The sequence below is a fragment of the Hemicordylus capensis genome, chromosome 1 (genome assembly GCF_027244095.1).
Source record: "Hemicordylus capensis ecotype Gifberg chromosome 1, rHemCap1.1.pri, whole genome shotgun sequence".
NCBI classification, from domain to species: Eukaryota; Metazoa; Chordata; class Lepidosauria; order Squamata; family Cordylidae; genus Hemicordylus; species Hemicordylus capensis.
The window spans coordinates 71,054,972-71,072,021 of record NC_069657.1 but is presented as its reverse complement, the minus strand read 5'-3'; the positions used below and the strand labels follow the sequence as shown (position 1 = coordinate 71,072,021).

General features: G+C 44.0%; 1 long non-coding RNA gene across 1 annotated transcript in view; it reads left to right on the top strand.

The window, feature by feature from the left end:
• Positions 1 to 14,426, top strand: part of LOC128339492 (uncharacterized) — a 34,758-nt gene extending 20,332 nt beyond the window's left edge. Inside the window, exon 2 of the long non-coding RNA XR_008313054.1 lies at positions 14,187 to 14,426. This is a non-coding gene — a long non-coding RNA (uncharacterized LOC128339492). The remainder of the gene's footprint in view (positions 1 to 14,186) is intronic.
• Positions 14,427 to 17,050: the final 2,624 nt, after the last annotated feature.

Below are 17,050 nucleotides of genomic sequence, written 5' to 3'. Positions count from 1 at the left end.
GGCAGCAGGATTAACCTCGCCAAGGCTTCCCAAGTGCTGAAGTTTCTCTGCTGCCAATCGAAGGAACTCAGAGCCAGAGCGCGGGTGAGTCTGAAATCCTGGACGTGGTTCCTGGCAGAAGGCAGCGCCCTCCCTTCTGATGTCCTGCAGCGGATTGGTTGCTGAACTTCAAAAGATCCCCTTGGCCAATCTGGCTGGGTTCTGTTGGGCTTCCCATTGTCCGCACGCCACCTTCGCACCTGTGTCAAGGACGGGGTGAATCATTGTTTCGGGGAAAGGCTAAGCAGCAAAGCTCTCTTTTGGTGCTGGTCATCGCCATGTGCACCTATAAGGACTTTCTCCAGGACTGCCCTTTAACACCTGGTGGGCTGGAATTAGAAACCATCCTGATCCCGGGAGGGGCACTTACAGGCTAGGTTCTTGTAGCATCACCCCTCAATACTTAAAGCAGAAAAGTAATGAGCCGTGGCTTCCACACTGCACTAAATACTGTGTATGTTTCTGGGACACAGTAGAGGAATCAGTCGCCTGTCATCCTTCCTCTTTATGTTTCTATCTGGGCATGGGCGGCTCAGAAAGGACAGCAGCACACACCTGGCCATTGTGCAGCTGTATCACTGTTCTTAAAAAAGTGAGATTTTCTCTATCAATGTGATGATTTGAGCACTGGAAAAATATTGGTGGATTGCAGATAGACATCATCCCCTGAAAATCCCCCTCCCCCTGCAAGAGTGAGTGAAGAAGGAGTGCCAATCCTAGACTAAGCACCTTATCTGGAAGTGCTACACCAACTTTATGGTACATATATGTTTGAGATACATGAGATGAAAGGTGTCTAATGCCTCACCGTGAACACTGATGGACAGTGCCTCTATATGGAATAATCTCCAGTGCATATGTGTTATGAATCTGACAAATATTTATATAGATAACCAAAATGGCTTCCTGTCCCCAAAGTTCTCACAATCTAAAAAAGAAACAGAAGATAGACACCAGCAACAGCCTCTGGAGGGATGCTTTGCTCTCCCCCTGCTCAATAAAGAGAATCACCACTTTAAAAAGGAGCCTCTTTGCTCAATTATCAGGGATTATATTTATTTGATTTTATTATGTATTTATTAAGTTTATTTTTACCCTGCCCTTCTTCCAAGAAATTCAGGGAGGTGTATCTAGATGGTCAACCCCATTTTATCATCACAACAACCCTGTGTGGGGTAGGTTAGGCTGAGAGAGACCAATGAGCTTCATGACTGAGTGAGGATATAAACCTGGGTCTCCCAACTCCTAGTCTGACATTCTAAGCATGACACCATTCTTTATGCCATTTTAACATTTCTTTCCCCCATTAATCCTGGGAATTGTAGTTTGCTGGTGGTGTTGCTGACAATTTTGTTAAAGAAAGAGAGATCTCTAACCTCCCCACACAATTACAATTCTGTTTCTTTGGGAGAGGGCATGGCTATTAATCTACCTTAATTCTGCATTGTGGAAATGCTCTATGCTGAGCCACCAAAATCAAACACTACAACTTAACTTGGTGCCGTTTGGAAATGCATAGTCTTTTGTTGAACACTGCCTTGAGTAAGCACCTCAGAGCCAAGCACTCAACTCCTGTGCAGGAAAAGACAGTGCTAGAAAATTCACATGGCATAGATGTTCACAGCATTATACCAATATGAATTGTTGAGGCCTGTGTGACCTGTACACTTCACTTTCAGAAGTTGCTACTTAAAAATTACTATGCTGTGTGATACCAAAGTCAGTCCAGCCCAGCCAGTGCAAGCCAATAAAAGAGTTTGTTTGGGTACTGCAGCTGAATGTTGAAGGTCCCTGTTTCAGTTTCCCACATCCCTACTCAAAAGGGTCTCAGTTGGTAGGGCAGGGGCGTTTCTGGGGGAGATGGGGGCCTGTGTTCACCCCTCTATGCGGCAGCCCCTTGGAGTGAAGGAGATAATGAAGGAATTAGGGAGAGGTGAAGCCAAGGGGCCCTCAGGAGCTGGAGGCCCCGGGTTCTTTGAACCCATTCGCTCAGTCATAGCTACACGCCTGTAGTGGGGCTGGAAAGACCCCTGATTTAATCTGTGGGGAGCTGCTGCTGTTGCTAGTCATAATGGACTATACTAGCCAAATGGCCTGACTCAGCATAAAGCATGTATTCAGCAAGTTGACTCAAGAAAGCCCATAAGCAGAACATGATGGTGAGAGCTAACTTTCAATGTTTGTCTGCAACATCTGGTAACCAGACCTCTGAATGTGGACATTTCATTCCTAGCAATCAGCTTTGTGGATAGGTTCTTCCTTTTGTTCATCCTGGAACCTGCTGCCTATCAATTTCATTGGCTGACCCAGAGGTCCACTCACTATATTGAAAACTGCGTCAGAGTTAATAATATTTCTCTATTGTGTTGTCACATTGTTGGGTGTGGTGATGTATGGTTTCTATTGCACACCGTTTTATGGCTGGTAATAATCACCATTAGAGGCGGCAGCAGCAGCTGCAGCTGCAGGGCCACCAGGACTTTATTATTTATTTATTTATTTAACATATTTATATACTGCCCACTACTAAAGTCTCTAGGCGGTTTATAATAATAAAGCAAACCAAAAAGATTAACACATTTAAAACATATATAATTTTTAAAGTTAAAACAATAAATAGAATACAACCAAAAACATCAATTAAAACTTCAACTGAAAAGCTTGGATAAAGAGATGTGTCTTCAGTGGTTTCCTAAAAGCCATCAGGGATGCAGCAGCTCTAATCTCAGCAGGAAGTGTGTTCCATAGCCCTTGGCAACTACAGAGAATGCTCACCTTTGAGTCGCTACCAGACAAGCTGGTGACACCCTCAGAAGAACTTCACCTGATGATCTTAATAGGTGGCAGGGTTCATGACGAAGGAGTTCTCTTAAATACCTTGGGCCCAAGCTGTTATGGGCTTATAGGTAATAACCAGCACTTTGTATTTTGCCTGGAAATCTATCGGCAGCCAGTATTGTTCTTTCAAAATGATATGGTTTATTTGGGACATAGCCCCACATAGGATGCATTGCGGTAGTCAAGCCTGGAGGTGACCAGCATGTGCAACACTGGCTTAAAGTCACACTCTTCCAGGAAAGGGTGCAGCTGGAATATCAGTTGAAGCTGATAAAAAGCACTCCTGGCCATTGCCTCCACCTGTGATATCAAAGAGAGAGTTGGGTCCAGAAGTACTCCCAAACTGTGAACCTGTTCCTTTCGGGGGAGTGTAAACCCATCTAGAACTGGTACATCTATCCCATCTCCTGAATTGTGGCCTGCTACAGTGAACACTCGTTTCTTGTCTGGTTTCAGCCTCAGCTTGTTATCCCTCACCTATCCCATTACCACCAGGCAGGCATTTAGGGACATTATGCCATTACCTGATGAAGCGGACATAGAGAAATAGATTTGAGTGTCATCAGAGTACTGAAAGCACCCTGCACCAAATCTCCTGATGATCTCTCCCAACTGTTTAATGTAGATATTAAAAAGCATTGAAGACAAAATAGTGCACCGAGAAACACCATATAAAAACTATCAATTAACTTAACTTGTTTGATGTTGAGGGAAAACATATGGCTAGCACAAGCAGGGCAATACAGTCAAATTTGCTTATGCCAGTGGGGAGTCTAGAACGTAGGTGGGTTTTTGCTGCTTGCCAGAATAGCCTGCACAGGTGTTCCCAAATGTCTTTGCATACTTCTATATGGCTGCACTTGTTAAAACCCTTGCCATTGCTGCAGGGGCACTGTTAGGCATGGATGTGGGGCCCCACTTCCATGTGCCCACTCTGCTAGAGGGCCCCATGATTTTCCCTATGGGAAAAGAGGACCCCTTTTATATTTCTAGAATGGCTTGATCTACAGTTCTGAAATTCGGTGCAGATGTAGGACAGGTTGTCAAGACTCTGTGTATTGATTTTGAAGCAGATTGCATAATCAGTTGATTTTAAATGATTTTTTGATTTTTTTAAAAAAATCAAAAAGTCCTATAAGTGACTTGTTTCATGGCAGAAAATTACAAAAACCTCTGAAGACTGAAGGCCATACCACCCCCTAGACCATAATTCTACTCCCATGTAGAGGAATCTTTCCATTGCCTTCCTAAAAGGGGGTAAACATCACCCACTTTTTTACCCCCTTTTATATTTCTGGAATGGCTTGGATTAGAGTTCTGAAATAGGGCACAGATGTAGGACAGGTCAGCAGGACTCTGTATATTGATTTTCAAGTGGATCAGTCAATGCATTGATTTTTAAGGTGTTTTTTAAAATTAAAAAAACCCTTCAAAATGTCAAAGTCCTATAAGTGGCTTGTTTCATGGCAGAAAATTACAAAACATCTGGGACTGAAGTCCCCATTGGGCCATCATTCCACCCCATGTGAAGGAATCTGCCATTTGCCTTCATAAAAACATGCCCCCACCCTTGCCCAACCCTTTACATTTCCAAAATGGCTGGGCTTAGAATTCTGAAATTGGATACATGTGTAGTCCAAGATGGCAGGGCTCTGTATATTTTTATTTCAAGGAAATTGGTCGATCTTGTGATTGTAATGCATTCCCCCACTACTGCAGTAAAGCTGCCAGAAACAGTTATCTCTATCCATAGAGTACTTCACATCTAGTGAAAGTGGAACTGTTACATCTGAATAAACAAACAACAATTTATTTATTTACTACAAATGCACTATGGTCAATTTGGTTTGTGATCTGAAAGGTCTGCATGAGAACTGTGAAGCAAGGGTCATATGTTGAAGTTTTAATATGTTTTCTTTACGAAAACACTATATGTTGGTTTGGTGTTTGAACTGCGGAGCAAGGGACACGTGTTGTGTCCCAGTTAGTGTGTGAATGGTCAATAAGCTATGTGAATCTATAGTCATTATTTGTAGGGTTTTTGGTGTGTGTGTTTTGGCAAATTCATTCTGTCCCATATCTGTGGGTTTGTGGTGAATGATCAAGAAGATGTATGGCTCCTTTGGGGTTGTGTTGTCCCGTCACCCCCCCATGCACCTGTGGGTTTGTGATGAAATGTATATATACATAAAAAATGTTTATTTTGTAGGCCCTGCCCCACCATAAGTTCATTAGGTCCAGGGTCCAAAATTACCTAGCTGCACCTCTGCATTGCTTCTGCCAGCTAAAACACTGAAGCTAGAGAAAAGGAGAGATTGAAGAGAAAGGGAGTGTGTTTTGTTCCTATACATGATAGCTGATGAGTAGATTTTTACAGGGAGCTGTTCTCTGCAAACTGTTATCAGAATATTATCACTTTGACAGTGCTCGCTATTAATTAGGGATGTGCACGAACTAGTTTGGCAGTCCAGTGTTTGAACCGGAGGCAGGGGGGCCTTTAAGGGGCAGGGTGGGTGCCCTTTCCTTCCCCGTTGCTCCCCCTGACCCCCCGGAACTCTTCCCAAAACTGCTGGTGCGGTGCAGCAGCGTACCTCTCTGCAGCCCCACCCAGTAAGCGTCATACCAGAAGTGGCCAATGCGTGTCAGCCACTTCTGGTATGATGCTTACTGGGAGTGTCAGCCACTTCTGGGAAGTGTCAGCCACTTCTGGTATGATGCTTACTGTACCTGCAGGGAGGTACTCTGCAGCCCTGCACCAGCAGTTTTGAGGAGAGTGCCAATGGGGGGAAAGCGGCAGGGAAGGTAAGAGCATCCTCTCTGCTCCTTAACACACACACACACACACACACACACACACACACACACACACACCCCTCCTGGGAGTGCATGAACCAGTTTGTGCATATCCCTACTATCAATACAGTTCCTAGAAATTATCATGAGCCAGGTCAGGGATTTTCAACCTTGGATCCCCAGCTGATATTGGACTACAACTCCCATCGTCTCCAGCCACAATGGCCTTTGGCCATTGCAACTAGGAATGATGGGAGTTGTAGTCCAACATCTGCTGGGGATCCAAGGTTGGGAACCCCCGAGCTAGGAGACTGGATGTACAGAATTCCAGGAGTGCTTTGGAAGAAAGCAGAACAACATCTGCATAAATGGTTTCCTCTTGGAGCAGCCTCCATTGGGTTGAATAAAAGCAACTACCACACTGTTGCTTGTATGTGTGAATCAGGACATAATTGTTCCCACTACTGAATATAAGAAGAATTTAATTTGAGCCAGGAGATTTCGAACACAGCTCTGGAACATAAAAAGTGTTAATGCATGTCTCTGAGTACATACTGAGTGAGTTCTATCCTTACAAACCCCTGCTTTAATTTCCCTCCCCATCCTCTGTTGTCTGTCTCCATGTATTGAATTAATCTCCTTGGGGCAGACACCTGTCCTCTTGTACTTTGTAAAGCAAAGATGACATAATAACAATAGCAACAATACTACTACCTTTCCTCTTCCAGGCAGACTCTGACTTTGGAATTCTTCTTTTTAGAAATGAACAGGCACCATATCTGTAGAACTGTTGTTGCTTTTACCATTCTTCAAAGTTTTACTTAACTCAAAACACTTGAAAGATAATCGAGCAGAAATCTTTAAAAGGGAAAAGAAGCTCAAAAGTAGGAAAACAACCACCAGCCCCCAAAAGCCATGCAATGTCTGAGCCAATCATTTCTTTGCTATTGATGTCTGTTGATCTTGAATATGGGCAGGAATGGTGAATACTCTTTCCCAGTTTACTGAGGTTTCCCTGGGTTTTGAGCCTATCTTCTAAAACTAGGAAGTCAGAAGGGATAGGTTTAGAACTTTCAAAAGTGAACAGAAATCTAATAGATGCTGTAAACTCCAGCAGTTAGCTTGCCATCTGGTTGCAATGCTTGACTCTGAATTACTATTCATTATTCATCCTCCATCATGAATAATGAATAATGAAACCTATATGCCACTGCATGCCAAAATCCATATACTCACCTTGGTTATACATTCATTCACAGTCTTATTATGTCATTCTTTTTCTCTCAGTGAGGAATGTTTTTGCGGTGTGCCTCGGGGATAAATGTGACACATATACCTCCAGCATCACAAAGGTATAAATTAGCACAGTCCCTCCGTAAAGCCAGCATAGAGGAAAAAGAACTGCAACAGAGAAAATATTACTATTGTGACTCACTGGACCATGCTGGTTACTGTTTTTAGCCATTAGTATCCTTACTGTCTTCCAGTTGCCTGTTGCAATGGATTCAGGGTATGATCTTGGGTAACTATAGTCAGATTGGAAACCAGTGTATATTGTTATATTGGATTGGTCTGGTGGGGGTGGGAAGTTGCTTCTAGATTGCCAGTCCAATCCAGGAATGGAGCAGATAACAGCTGTATACAGATCCAGCTGTATACAAATCTATACTGTAGATGTATACTATATGTCATGAAAGCTCAGAGGAAGGCATTCAGATGAAACAAAAGGGGACAGAGCAGAACTGCATAAAGAGCAGACGGGAGCCTGTGCCAGCTGGTCAAAGAGTCAAAAGAAAGATAGCATACATCAGGTGAGAGATTCAGCGTATAGGTGCTTATATGCCAATGCCAGAAACCTCCGAGCCAAGATGGGTGAGCTGGAGTGCTTGGTTGCTAACGCAGAAATAGATATAGTGGGCATAACAGAAACATGGTGGAACTGTGAGAACCAGTGGAACACTGTTATCCCTGGATATAAACTCTATAGAAAGGACAGGGGGGGCACCTTGGAGGTGGAGTAGCACTGTATGTTAAAGAAGGCATCGAATCTAACAAGCTAGAAAACCTAGGTGGACTGGAGTCCTCCACAGAAACCCTGTGGGTGACAATACAAGGCCTGAAAGGGAACATGCTACTGGGGACGTGCTATCGCCCTCCTGATCAAAACACTGACAGTGACTGGGAGTTGCAGGAGGAAATCAGGGAGGCTTCAAGGAGAGGCAGGGCAGTAATAATGGGTGGCTTCAATTACCCACACATAGACGGGGTAAATTCACAGTCAGGTAATGACAAAGAGGTCAGATTTCTAGATACACTGAATGACTGTGCCCTAGAACAGTTGGTCTTGGAACCAACCAGAGAGAAGGCGACCTTGGACTTAATTCTGAGTGGCACCCAGGACGTGGTGCGTGATGTCAGTGTCATCGACCCTTTAGGGAACAGTGACCATAGTGCGATCAAATTCAGCCTACATGCTGGGAGAGAATCACCAAGGAAGTCTAACACAGACATTTTGAATTTCGGAAGAGGAAACTTCTCCAAAATGAGGAGTATGGTGAAAAAAAAGCTGAAAGGGAAAATCAGGAGAGTCACTGCACTCCAGAGTGCATGGAGTTTACTCAAAAGCACAATACTAGAAATCCAGTTAGATTGTATACCCAAAAGGAGGAGAGGTACCACTACTAAGTCCAGGAAGATGCCAGCATGGCTAACGGGTACTGTCAAGGAAGCCATAAAAGGGAAGAAGACTTCCTTCTGAAATTGGAAGGCCTGCCCAAATGAAGAAAACAGAAAGGAACACAAACTCTGGCAAAAGAAATGCAAGGTGACAATAAGGGAGGCAAAAAGAAAGTTTGAGGAACATTTAGCTAAAAGTTTCAAGGGGAATAACAAAAACTTCTTTAAATACATCAGAAGCAGGAAACCTGCCAGGGAGGTGGTTGGACCATTAGACAATGAGGGAGTGAAAGGGATTATTAAGGAGGATATGGAGGTTTCAGAGAAGCTAAATGAGTTTGTTGTGTCCGTCTTCACAGCAGAGGATACTGAGCATATACCTGTTCCTGAACCAGGATTTTTAAGGATGGAGGCTAAAGAACTGAGTCAGATAGAAGTGACAAGAGACGATATTCTAAACTGACTGGAAAAACTAAAAACTAGCAAATTGCCAGGGCCGGATGGCATCCATCCAAGAGTCCTCAAAGAACTCAAATGTGAAATTGCCGATCTTCTTTCTAAAATATATAACTTATCCCTAAAATCGGGCTCTGTACCAGAGGACTGGAGAGTAGCAAATGTAACAACGATTTTTAAAAAGGGATCCAGGGGTGATCTGGGAAATTAGAGGCCAGTTAGCTTAACGTCTGTTCCAGGCAAATTGATGAAAAGCATCCTCAAGGATAAAATTGTAAAGCACATAGAAGAACAGGCACTGCTGGGAGTGAACCAGCATGGCTTCCGCAAAGGTAAATCTTGCCTCACAAACCTTTTGGAGTTCTTTGAGAGTGTCAACAAGTGTGTGGATCAAGGTGATCCAGTTGACATCATAGACCTGGACTTCCAAAAAGCTTTTGACAAAGTTCCTTATCAAAGACTCCTGAGGAAACTTAGCAGTCATGGGATAAGGCAACAAGTACATGTGTGGATTGCTAACTGTTTGAAAGTCAGGAAACAGAGGGTAGGTACAAATGGAGAGTTTTCACAATGGAGGGAAGTAAGAAGTGGGGTCCCCCAGGGATCTGTACTGGGACCGGTGCCTTTTAATTTATTCATAAATGATCTAGAAGCAGGGGTAAGCAGCGAGGTGGCCAAATTTGCAGATGACACCAAACTCTTTTGGGTAGTGAAATCCAAAATGGATTGTGAGGAGCTCTAAAAGGATCTCTCCAAACTGGATGAGTGGGCGACAAAGTGGCAAATGTGGTTCAGTGTTGGCAAGTGTAAAGTGATGCACATTGGGATGAAAACCCCAGCTTCAAGTATACGCTGATGGGATCTGAGCTTTTGGTGACTGACCAGGAGAAGGATCTTGGGGTCATGGTGGACAGCTCGTTGAAAGTGACGCACTTCCTGCGTCCTGACACTGCAGTCCCTATGGGTACAGCGGGGTGCCGTTCACATTTCCAGTGCCTTGTTGCAAATTTAATCGCTGCAATATAGAGCAAGGACGTCATACAGCTGGTGTGAAAAAGTTGCTATTTTTTCGGGTTGTTAGTTGCTGCGAGACTGCTCCCCCTGCCGTTTACGTTCCGAATGCGAGTTGCCTGAATAGAGGCATTTTGCTGCTGTTCCAGCAGCTAGTCTGGAAAGCGCCCTTATTTATTATTTATTTATGTTTCTATGTAAACTGCTTTGCAATCTTTTGTTAAAAAGCAGTATATACATATTAGTAGTGGTAGTAGTGGTAGTGTTTGCAGGAAAGGATTATTATTTATTTATAATAAATAAAGGATTGCTCTTTGCTTTTCAGAGGCATCGTTGGAGGATAATACCAAATATTGTATTTACCTGAATCCAAGACTAGGTTCTATTTTTAAAGAGGGGGGTCATCTTAAATCCAGGGTCATTTTCTATTCAGGTAAATATGAGAGTGGTACTGGCTAACTGGTGTGGCCTTCCAAAACAGACATCAATATAGGATGAGGGGATCTGTTGTAGGGTAGAAAATCTACCTGAGGAAACCCCTCTCCACTGGGACTGAAAACAACTTGATTCAAACAGCTTTGTAAGCCATGACCCTGAAGATGTTTGCAAGCCATGTGGTGGCAGGACAGAAGATAAATCTGTAAAACCAATCAACAAAAAGCCAATTATGGCTTCCTCCAAAGAAGCATAGTTTTGTGCATGTGCTCAATCCTTCTAACGGTGTCAATCTATATGTTTCCTTTTCTAATGTAAAAAGTATTTTTTCACACAACGCATAATCAACTTGTGGAATTTTCTGCCACAAGATGTGGTGACAGCCAACAACCTGGATGGCTTTAAGAGGGGTTTGGATAACTTCATGGAGGAGAGATCTATCAACAGCTACTAGTCGGATTGCTATAGGCCACCTCCAGTCTCAAAGGTAGGATGTCTCTGAGTACCAGCTGCAGGGGAGTAACAGCTGGAGAGAGGGCATGCCCTCAACTCCTGCCTGTAGGCTTCTAGCAGCATCTGGTGGGCCACTGTGTGAAACAGGATGCTAGACTAGATGGGCCTTGGGCCTGATCCAGCAGGGCTGTTCTTAGGTTCTTATGTTCTAACCTACTATGCCTTCAGTGGTACGGCAACCAGGCTCAGAATTGACAATGAAGACATCAAAGTGGTAAATAGCTTTTGCCTTTTAGGATCGACCATTGACAGTCAAGGATCCAACAAATATATCACAGACTAGCACTTGGTAGGGCTGCAATCAAGGCCTTGGAAAAGGATATTTAGATGCCGTGACGTGTCTATACCTACAAAGATTAGAATCATTTAGATAATGGTTTTTCCCATGACACTCTATGGATGCGAAAGCTGGAATTTGAAGAAGCAAGATAGAAAAAGTATTGACGCTTTTGAACTTTTGATGCTGGAGAAGACTTTTGAGGATACCATGGACAGTCAGGAAAACAAACAAACGTATCATAGAATAAATCAGTCTAGAATTTTCACTCAAGGTACAAATGACCAGGCTCAAACTATCATACTTTGGACACATTATGCGAAAACCCAGCTCCCTTGCGTAGTCCATAATGCTGGGGAAAGTTGAAGGAAAGAGAAGAAGAGGACAACCAGCAGCAAGGTGATGGACTAAATTACGACAGCAATGAATGCTCCACTGAGAGACCTTAAAGCAGGGCTCCTCAACGTTGGGCCCCTAGATGTTCTTGGACTTCAACTCCCATAATCCCCAGCCAAAGGCCACTGGGCCTGGGGATTATGGGAGTTGAAGACCAAGAATATCTTGGGGCCCAACGTTGAGGATCCCTGCCTTAAAGGCCAAGTTGAAGACAGATCATCCTGGAGTGAATCTATTTATGTGGTTGCTAAGAGTCGACACCGACTTGATGGCAATCAATCAATCAATCAATCAATCAATCAGTGTCTTCAGTGAGCTCACACTAGGTCTGTTAGAGATTGCTAACTACTTAACAGCACTACAGTATTCCGACTTCTTTGGTTGTAAGCCATGGCATATACATAGGTTTGAAACAGGTTTTATTAGCCTTATTCAGATTTTAGGGCTGTTGTCACGACCAGCTCTACCCTACCCTTGCCCAGGTAGAAAGGGCATAGCTAAGGAAGAGGTGGCCTGTGTTTGCCCCTCTCCTCAGTGGCCCCTTGGAGTGAGGGAGATAGAGATGGTTGTGAGAAGTGATGGGATTGTTCCCAATCCTGGTGTTCCTCATCTGGGTAGCCTGGGTTTTGTAGCTGGGCTAAAAGTGAGGTAGGAGGGTACACGCTTTCTCTCCTGTCCCCCTCCCGGGTCATGTGGACAACTGGGCTGCTGACTGCTCCTCCTGGGCTGCAGGCAGCCATTGAAACCATAGAGGCTGGGGGAGGAGGAGTGACCTGGCCTCTAGAGTTTACACCACTGCATGTGGTGCATTGTGATATATCTGGAGGTCGGGCTTCGTCCCCCCTGGCCTCCAGATGGCTGCACCACTCACACCACCACCAGATGGTTGCACCACTCGCTGCAGCGCAGATCGTGTGGGTGCATGAGCAGCATGGCTGCAGCAGAACCACAGGCATGTGGGGGAAGGTAGAGCGATCCTGTCCTGTCTCCCCACCAGCGCTCCCTGGCCCCTGTTATGAGAATGACCTAATTATGTTGTATGTGCTTTCCAGGTCTTCGTATATGTACATGTGTTTGTTTGATGACTGTACATGCGTTCCTTTTAAAAGTGAACCTGGGTACAGGCCTCTGAAATGCAGGATACTGTTGTACACACATTCAGTGTAACGTGTGAATAACTGTATGTGTGTACAGATCTGTACGTGCGTAGACTGTACACATATTGTATGTGCATTGAACATAACATGTGAATAGAGCTATTGTGTGTGCTAGATTGTCCCATAGTTTCTATATGAATCCCAGTGTATCGTCTAGTTATATGAGAATTATTCAGGGCAAGGTTGGATTAAGGGCTATGCTCATAGCACCTAACTGCTTCAAGCAGAGTTCATAAACCTGCTTTTCTGTGTTGCCTCAAAAGTCTCTGGTCCACTTTGTATACTATACAATCACAACCTGGTTATAAGCAAACAATGACCTATTCTTTTTCATGCAGCAATATAGCTAAATGTATTGTAGGAGAAAGACGTTGCAGGAGAAAAATGATCAGTCTTGTGGGTGCTTTGCTTCAACATGGTAAAAGATATATTTATACATCTGCATCTTCCTGACACCGGGTGACATACAGAATTTAAAAATACCTGCTTTGACACTAACCTAGTTTTATGCTCAGTGGGAAGCAGAAAGTTGGCCTACATCCCGTTTGCAATCACATTCTGCCATCACCTCCCTCCCCCTTCCCCCAAATTAACAAGAGCTTGTAGGACATTTTCCAAAGTGAAATGCAGGAAGCAAGATGTATAGATAAAATAAAGCCACTAGCCCAAAGGTGCTACTGAGTGTCCTGTCTTGTTGTGCTTTTGCTTTAATTTAATTTCTGCTTGGATTTCCTTCATATTATCCCCCCGCCCCCACTGGTTGCATCTTTCCATTTTCTCTTCTCACTATTTTCATGTTGTCTTCCCTCCCCTGCCCCCTAGATGAATCCTTGCTGTTTCCTTCTCATGCTCTCCTCTTTTCACTTCTGTCTGGTCTTCCATCTTCAATACCACCTTTCCCTCCTCTGGTTCAATGTGGAATGGGCTTCTACCATGAAAAGTGCAATTTGCACAAGTCTAAGAAAAGGACACATAAGCCCTCTTCATATGACGTGGCACACCTGCCCTGGCCCTTCACTCACCACTTCCTGCGTGCCACTCATGAATACGCTAGGGTTCATCCGAAGAGGTGAAAATTGTATCGGTGATGATGGGTGCTCCCATGATTCCATGACCCCATGATCCCATGGCTGGGGGCAGGATTTCTGACCAACTTCTGGCACATGTCAGCATGTTCCGTGCTGTTGGCCCTAATGTCTGAAGATGGCTATAATTTCGATTTTCTTCAGGTTGGGTTGGCACAGGTGCTTTTGTTTAAGGATGTGCAGAGAACTGGCTCCCTTCGAGCTGATGGTGGGGCGGAGGTGGCTTTAAGGATGGGGAGGCTGCCAGAGTGCGAATCACACCGGAATGTGTGTGTGTGTAAGTGCACCCTCCCTCATCCTTAAAGCCACCCCGACCCCGTGTTCGAACTGATTCGAATGTGCGGGTTCCGTATCTGTTTGGCGTTCTAAGAATAGAACACTGCACAGGTTCGTGCACATCCCTACTTTTGTTCTTCCCTTGGCTAGACTCTCAAGGCTGTGCAAAGTGAGGGGATGGCATTTTATCTTGGGCTTTATTTACTTTATAAACCAAATCTATTCTTTTAATAGACATTGATGGCTAGAACCTGCTTGTTTAAATGAAGATTGACATCAGCCACCATGGGGGACAGAGACAGGAGCTTTGCAGTTGATTGGCAAGGAAGAGTCTTGGGGAGGCTCCAGAGGCAAGCTGTCTGCTTTTGGGGAACTGATCCTGCTTTGAAGATGAGCACTGTTTGCCTGGCACTAGCTTGCTACCCCTGCTCAACTTGTATATTTTTGTCAATAAACAGACATGGCAGATCACCACAGGTCTCCTGCAATCTATTTCTTCAAGGTTATTCCTTAAGAAAGGGTTTTAACATCAAATTTCTGCAATCAAAAGCATATGCATGTTGTTTGTTCTTCTTTCATTCCATTGAAGAACAGCGATAGGGAGCTGTAAGGATAGGCAGGCATCAGAACCATAGTAGGATCTGGATGTGAGGGTGCTGCATGCCACAACCACTTTGCTGAGGCTAAGCAGTCTAGTTCTGGTCAGTGTCTGGACAGGTATCACCTGAGAATTCCATGTATGCCACCTTGAGTTCCATAATGGAAGAAGGGCAGGGCACACGTGTAATAAATAAATGCTTAGTTCATGACAACTTTCCTACCTGAATAGAATTTCCATATGTACACTAGCTTGACCAAATGTTCTTGTGGAAGTCCCATTGAAATTAAAAGGACACGTTAGGCCTAACACAGGGCTGTTCAGCTTCAGCCCTCCTGCAGGTGTTGGCCTATAATTCCCATAACCCCTGCCTATTGGCCACTGTGGCTGGGGATTATGGGAGTTGTAAATTCAAAAACAGTGGGGGGGGGCCCAAAGGGGGCCTGGCCTAATGTGTCCTTTTAATTTCAGTGAGACTTCCTCAAGTAAATATAGTTAGTAAATCAGCCACAGTGTCTGTTTTGTCACAGGTAATATGCATGTGTGTGCGCACACACATATATGTGTTCACATTGTGGAATATAAAGAGAATGGACCAGGGGCAGCCCTTTCATGAGGTGAGGTGAGGTGGCCACCTCAGGTAGTAGATTACTGAGGCACCAACAAGGGGGCCCTCCTGCCTACTGCTTTTTTAAAAAAAAGGAAAGAAGGGAAGGAGGGTGCACACAAAGGGAAGTGGCATTTGGTGCCATGCCTCAGGTACACTGAGGTCTTGAGTGTTTTATAGCTGCTTCCCTCATACAAACAAAGAAAACTTAAGTAGATTTAACCAGATATTTTTTCAGCAACAACTCCATTTTCTCCTTATCCTATTTGTTTGTTTGTTTATTACATTTCTATACCACCCAATTCAAAGGCTCTGGGTAGTGTACAACCAAAAACAAAAACAAAAAACCAACAACAACATCAAGAGACGTAAGTTTTGGGTGGTATAAAAATATGTAAAATAAAAATAAAATAAAATAAATAACAACAACCATTTAAAACAACTGACTTAAAACAATTAAAAAAAAACATTAAAAAACCATTCAAGACTAGTTAAAACATTTAAGAACAATTTAAAGACCTTGGAAGGCCAGACCAAACAAATACGTTTTAGGGCTGTCTTGAAGGGCAAAAATGAGCCCAAACTACAGATTTCTGCTGGGAGAGTATTCCACAGCCCAGGAGCAGCTGCAAAGAAGGCTTGGCTCAGAGTTGCCACCAGACATACTGGTGGTAACCAGAGACGAACCTCTCCAGATGACCTCAATGTGCGGTGGGGATCATACAGAAGAAGGTGCTCTATAAGGTAACTCAGACCTAAGCAGTTGAGGGCTTTAAAGGTAATAACCAGCACTTTGTATTTTGCCTGGAAACATATCCGCAACCAGTACAACTGTTTTAAAACAGGCATAATATGGTCTCTCCGGGATACCCCAGAGACCAATCTGGCTGCCGCATTTTGAACTAACTGAAGTTCCTGAACTATCTACAAAGGCAGCCCCACATAGAGCGTATTGCATTAGTCAAACGTGGAGGTTACCAGCTGATGCACCACTGTTTTGAGATCATTCTCTTCAAGGAATGGATGCAGCTGTTGAATCAGCTAAAGCTGGTGAAAAGCGCTCCTGGCCATAGTGTCCACCTGAGATACCAGGATGAGGCTTGGATCTAAGAGCACTCCCAAGCTGCTTACCTGTTCTTTCTGGGAGAGTGTAACCCCATCCAGCACAGGAAGCTGTAAATCATCCCTCAATTTCTGACTCCCCACAATGAGCTTGAATTCCTCCATCTTGCTTGAATTCAGCTTTAATTTGTTTCCCTCATCCCTTTTCTCCTTTTCCCCTTCTGACTCCACCCCGCACCCCAATCTCTACAGGATCCCTACTGGGACAAACTTCTCAACAACACAACATAAAAGATTACTAGACAGAATACAACATTGAGTCATCACTGGGATGGGGTAATCATGATTGACTGTTTCCTTCTGACTCTACATGCCCCCAAATAAGAAGCTGCCCATTTGCTAGGTATGAAGGTGTACACATGGTGGCCATAGTGTTTCCTCCATGCCATGATTTGAATATCCAAGTAAGAACATCACTCAGTGTGGTGCTTCTCCAGTGGTAGTATTTACAAGGCTAAAGTTAGACACATACTTGTGTAGCAAAACTGAGACCCTGTAAGAATGCAACAGTGTCACTTCTCAAGGTTGCTTGTTAAATCAACTTCCTCTGAGCTGAATACAGATGTGGGAAATGCTGGAATTAGCCTACGTGAAACACGGAATATTTGGCAGCGATGAGGTTTTGTTTCATTTTCTTTAGAAAAACCCCAAACAGATAACAAGCAAGGGAAAACAAGGGGTGTGAATTAGATGCTGCTGAATGGAGTCTCTTTTCACTCTGAGCTAAAGGAAAGTGTAAGGGTATTTCCTGAGAAGGAAGAATATTGCATT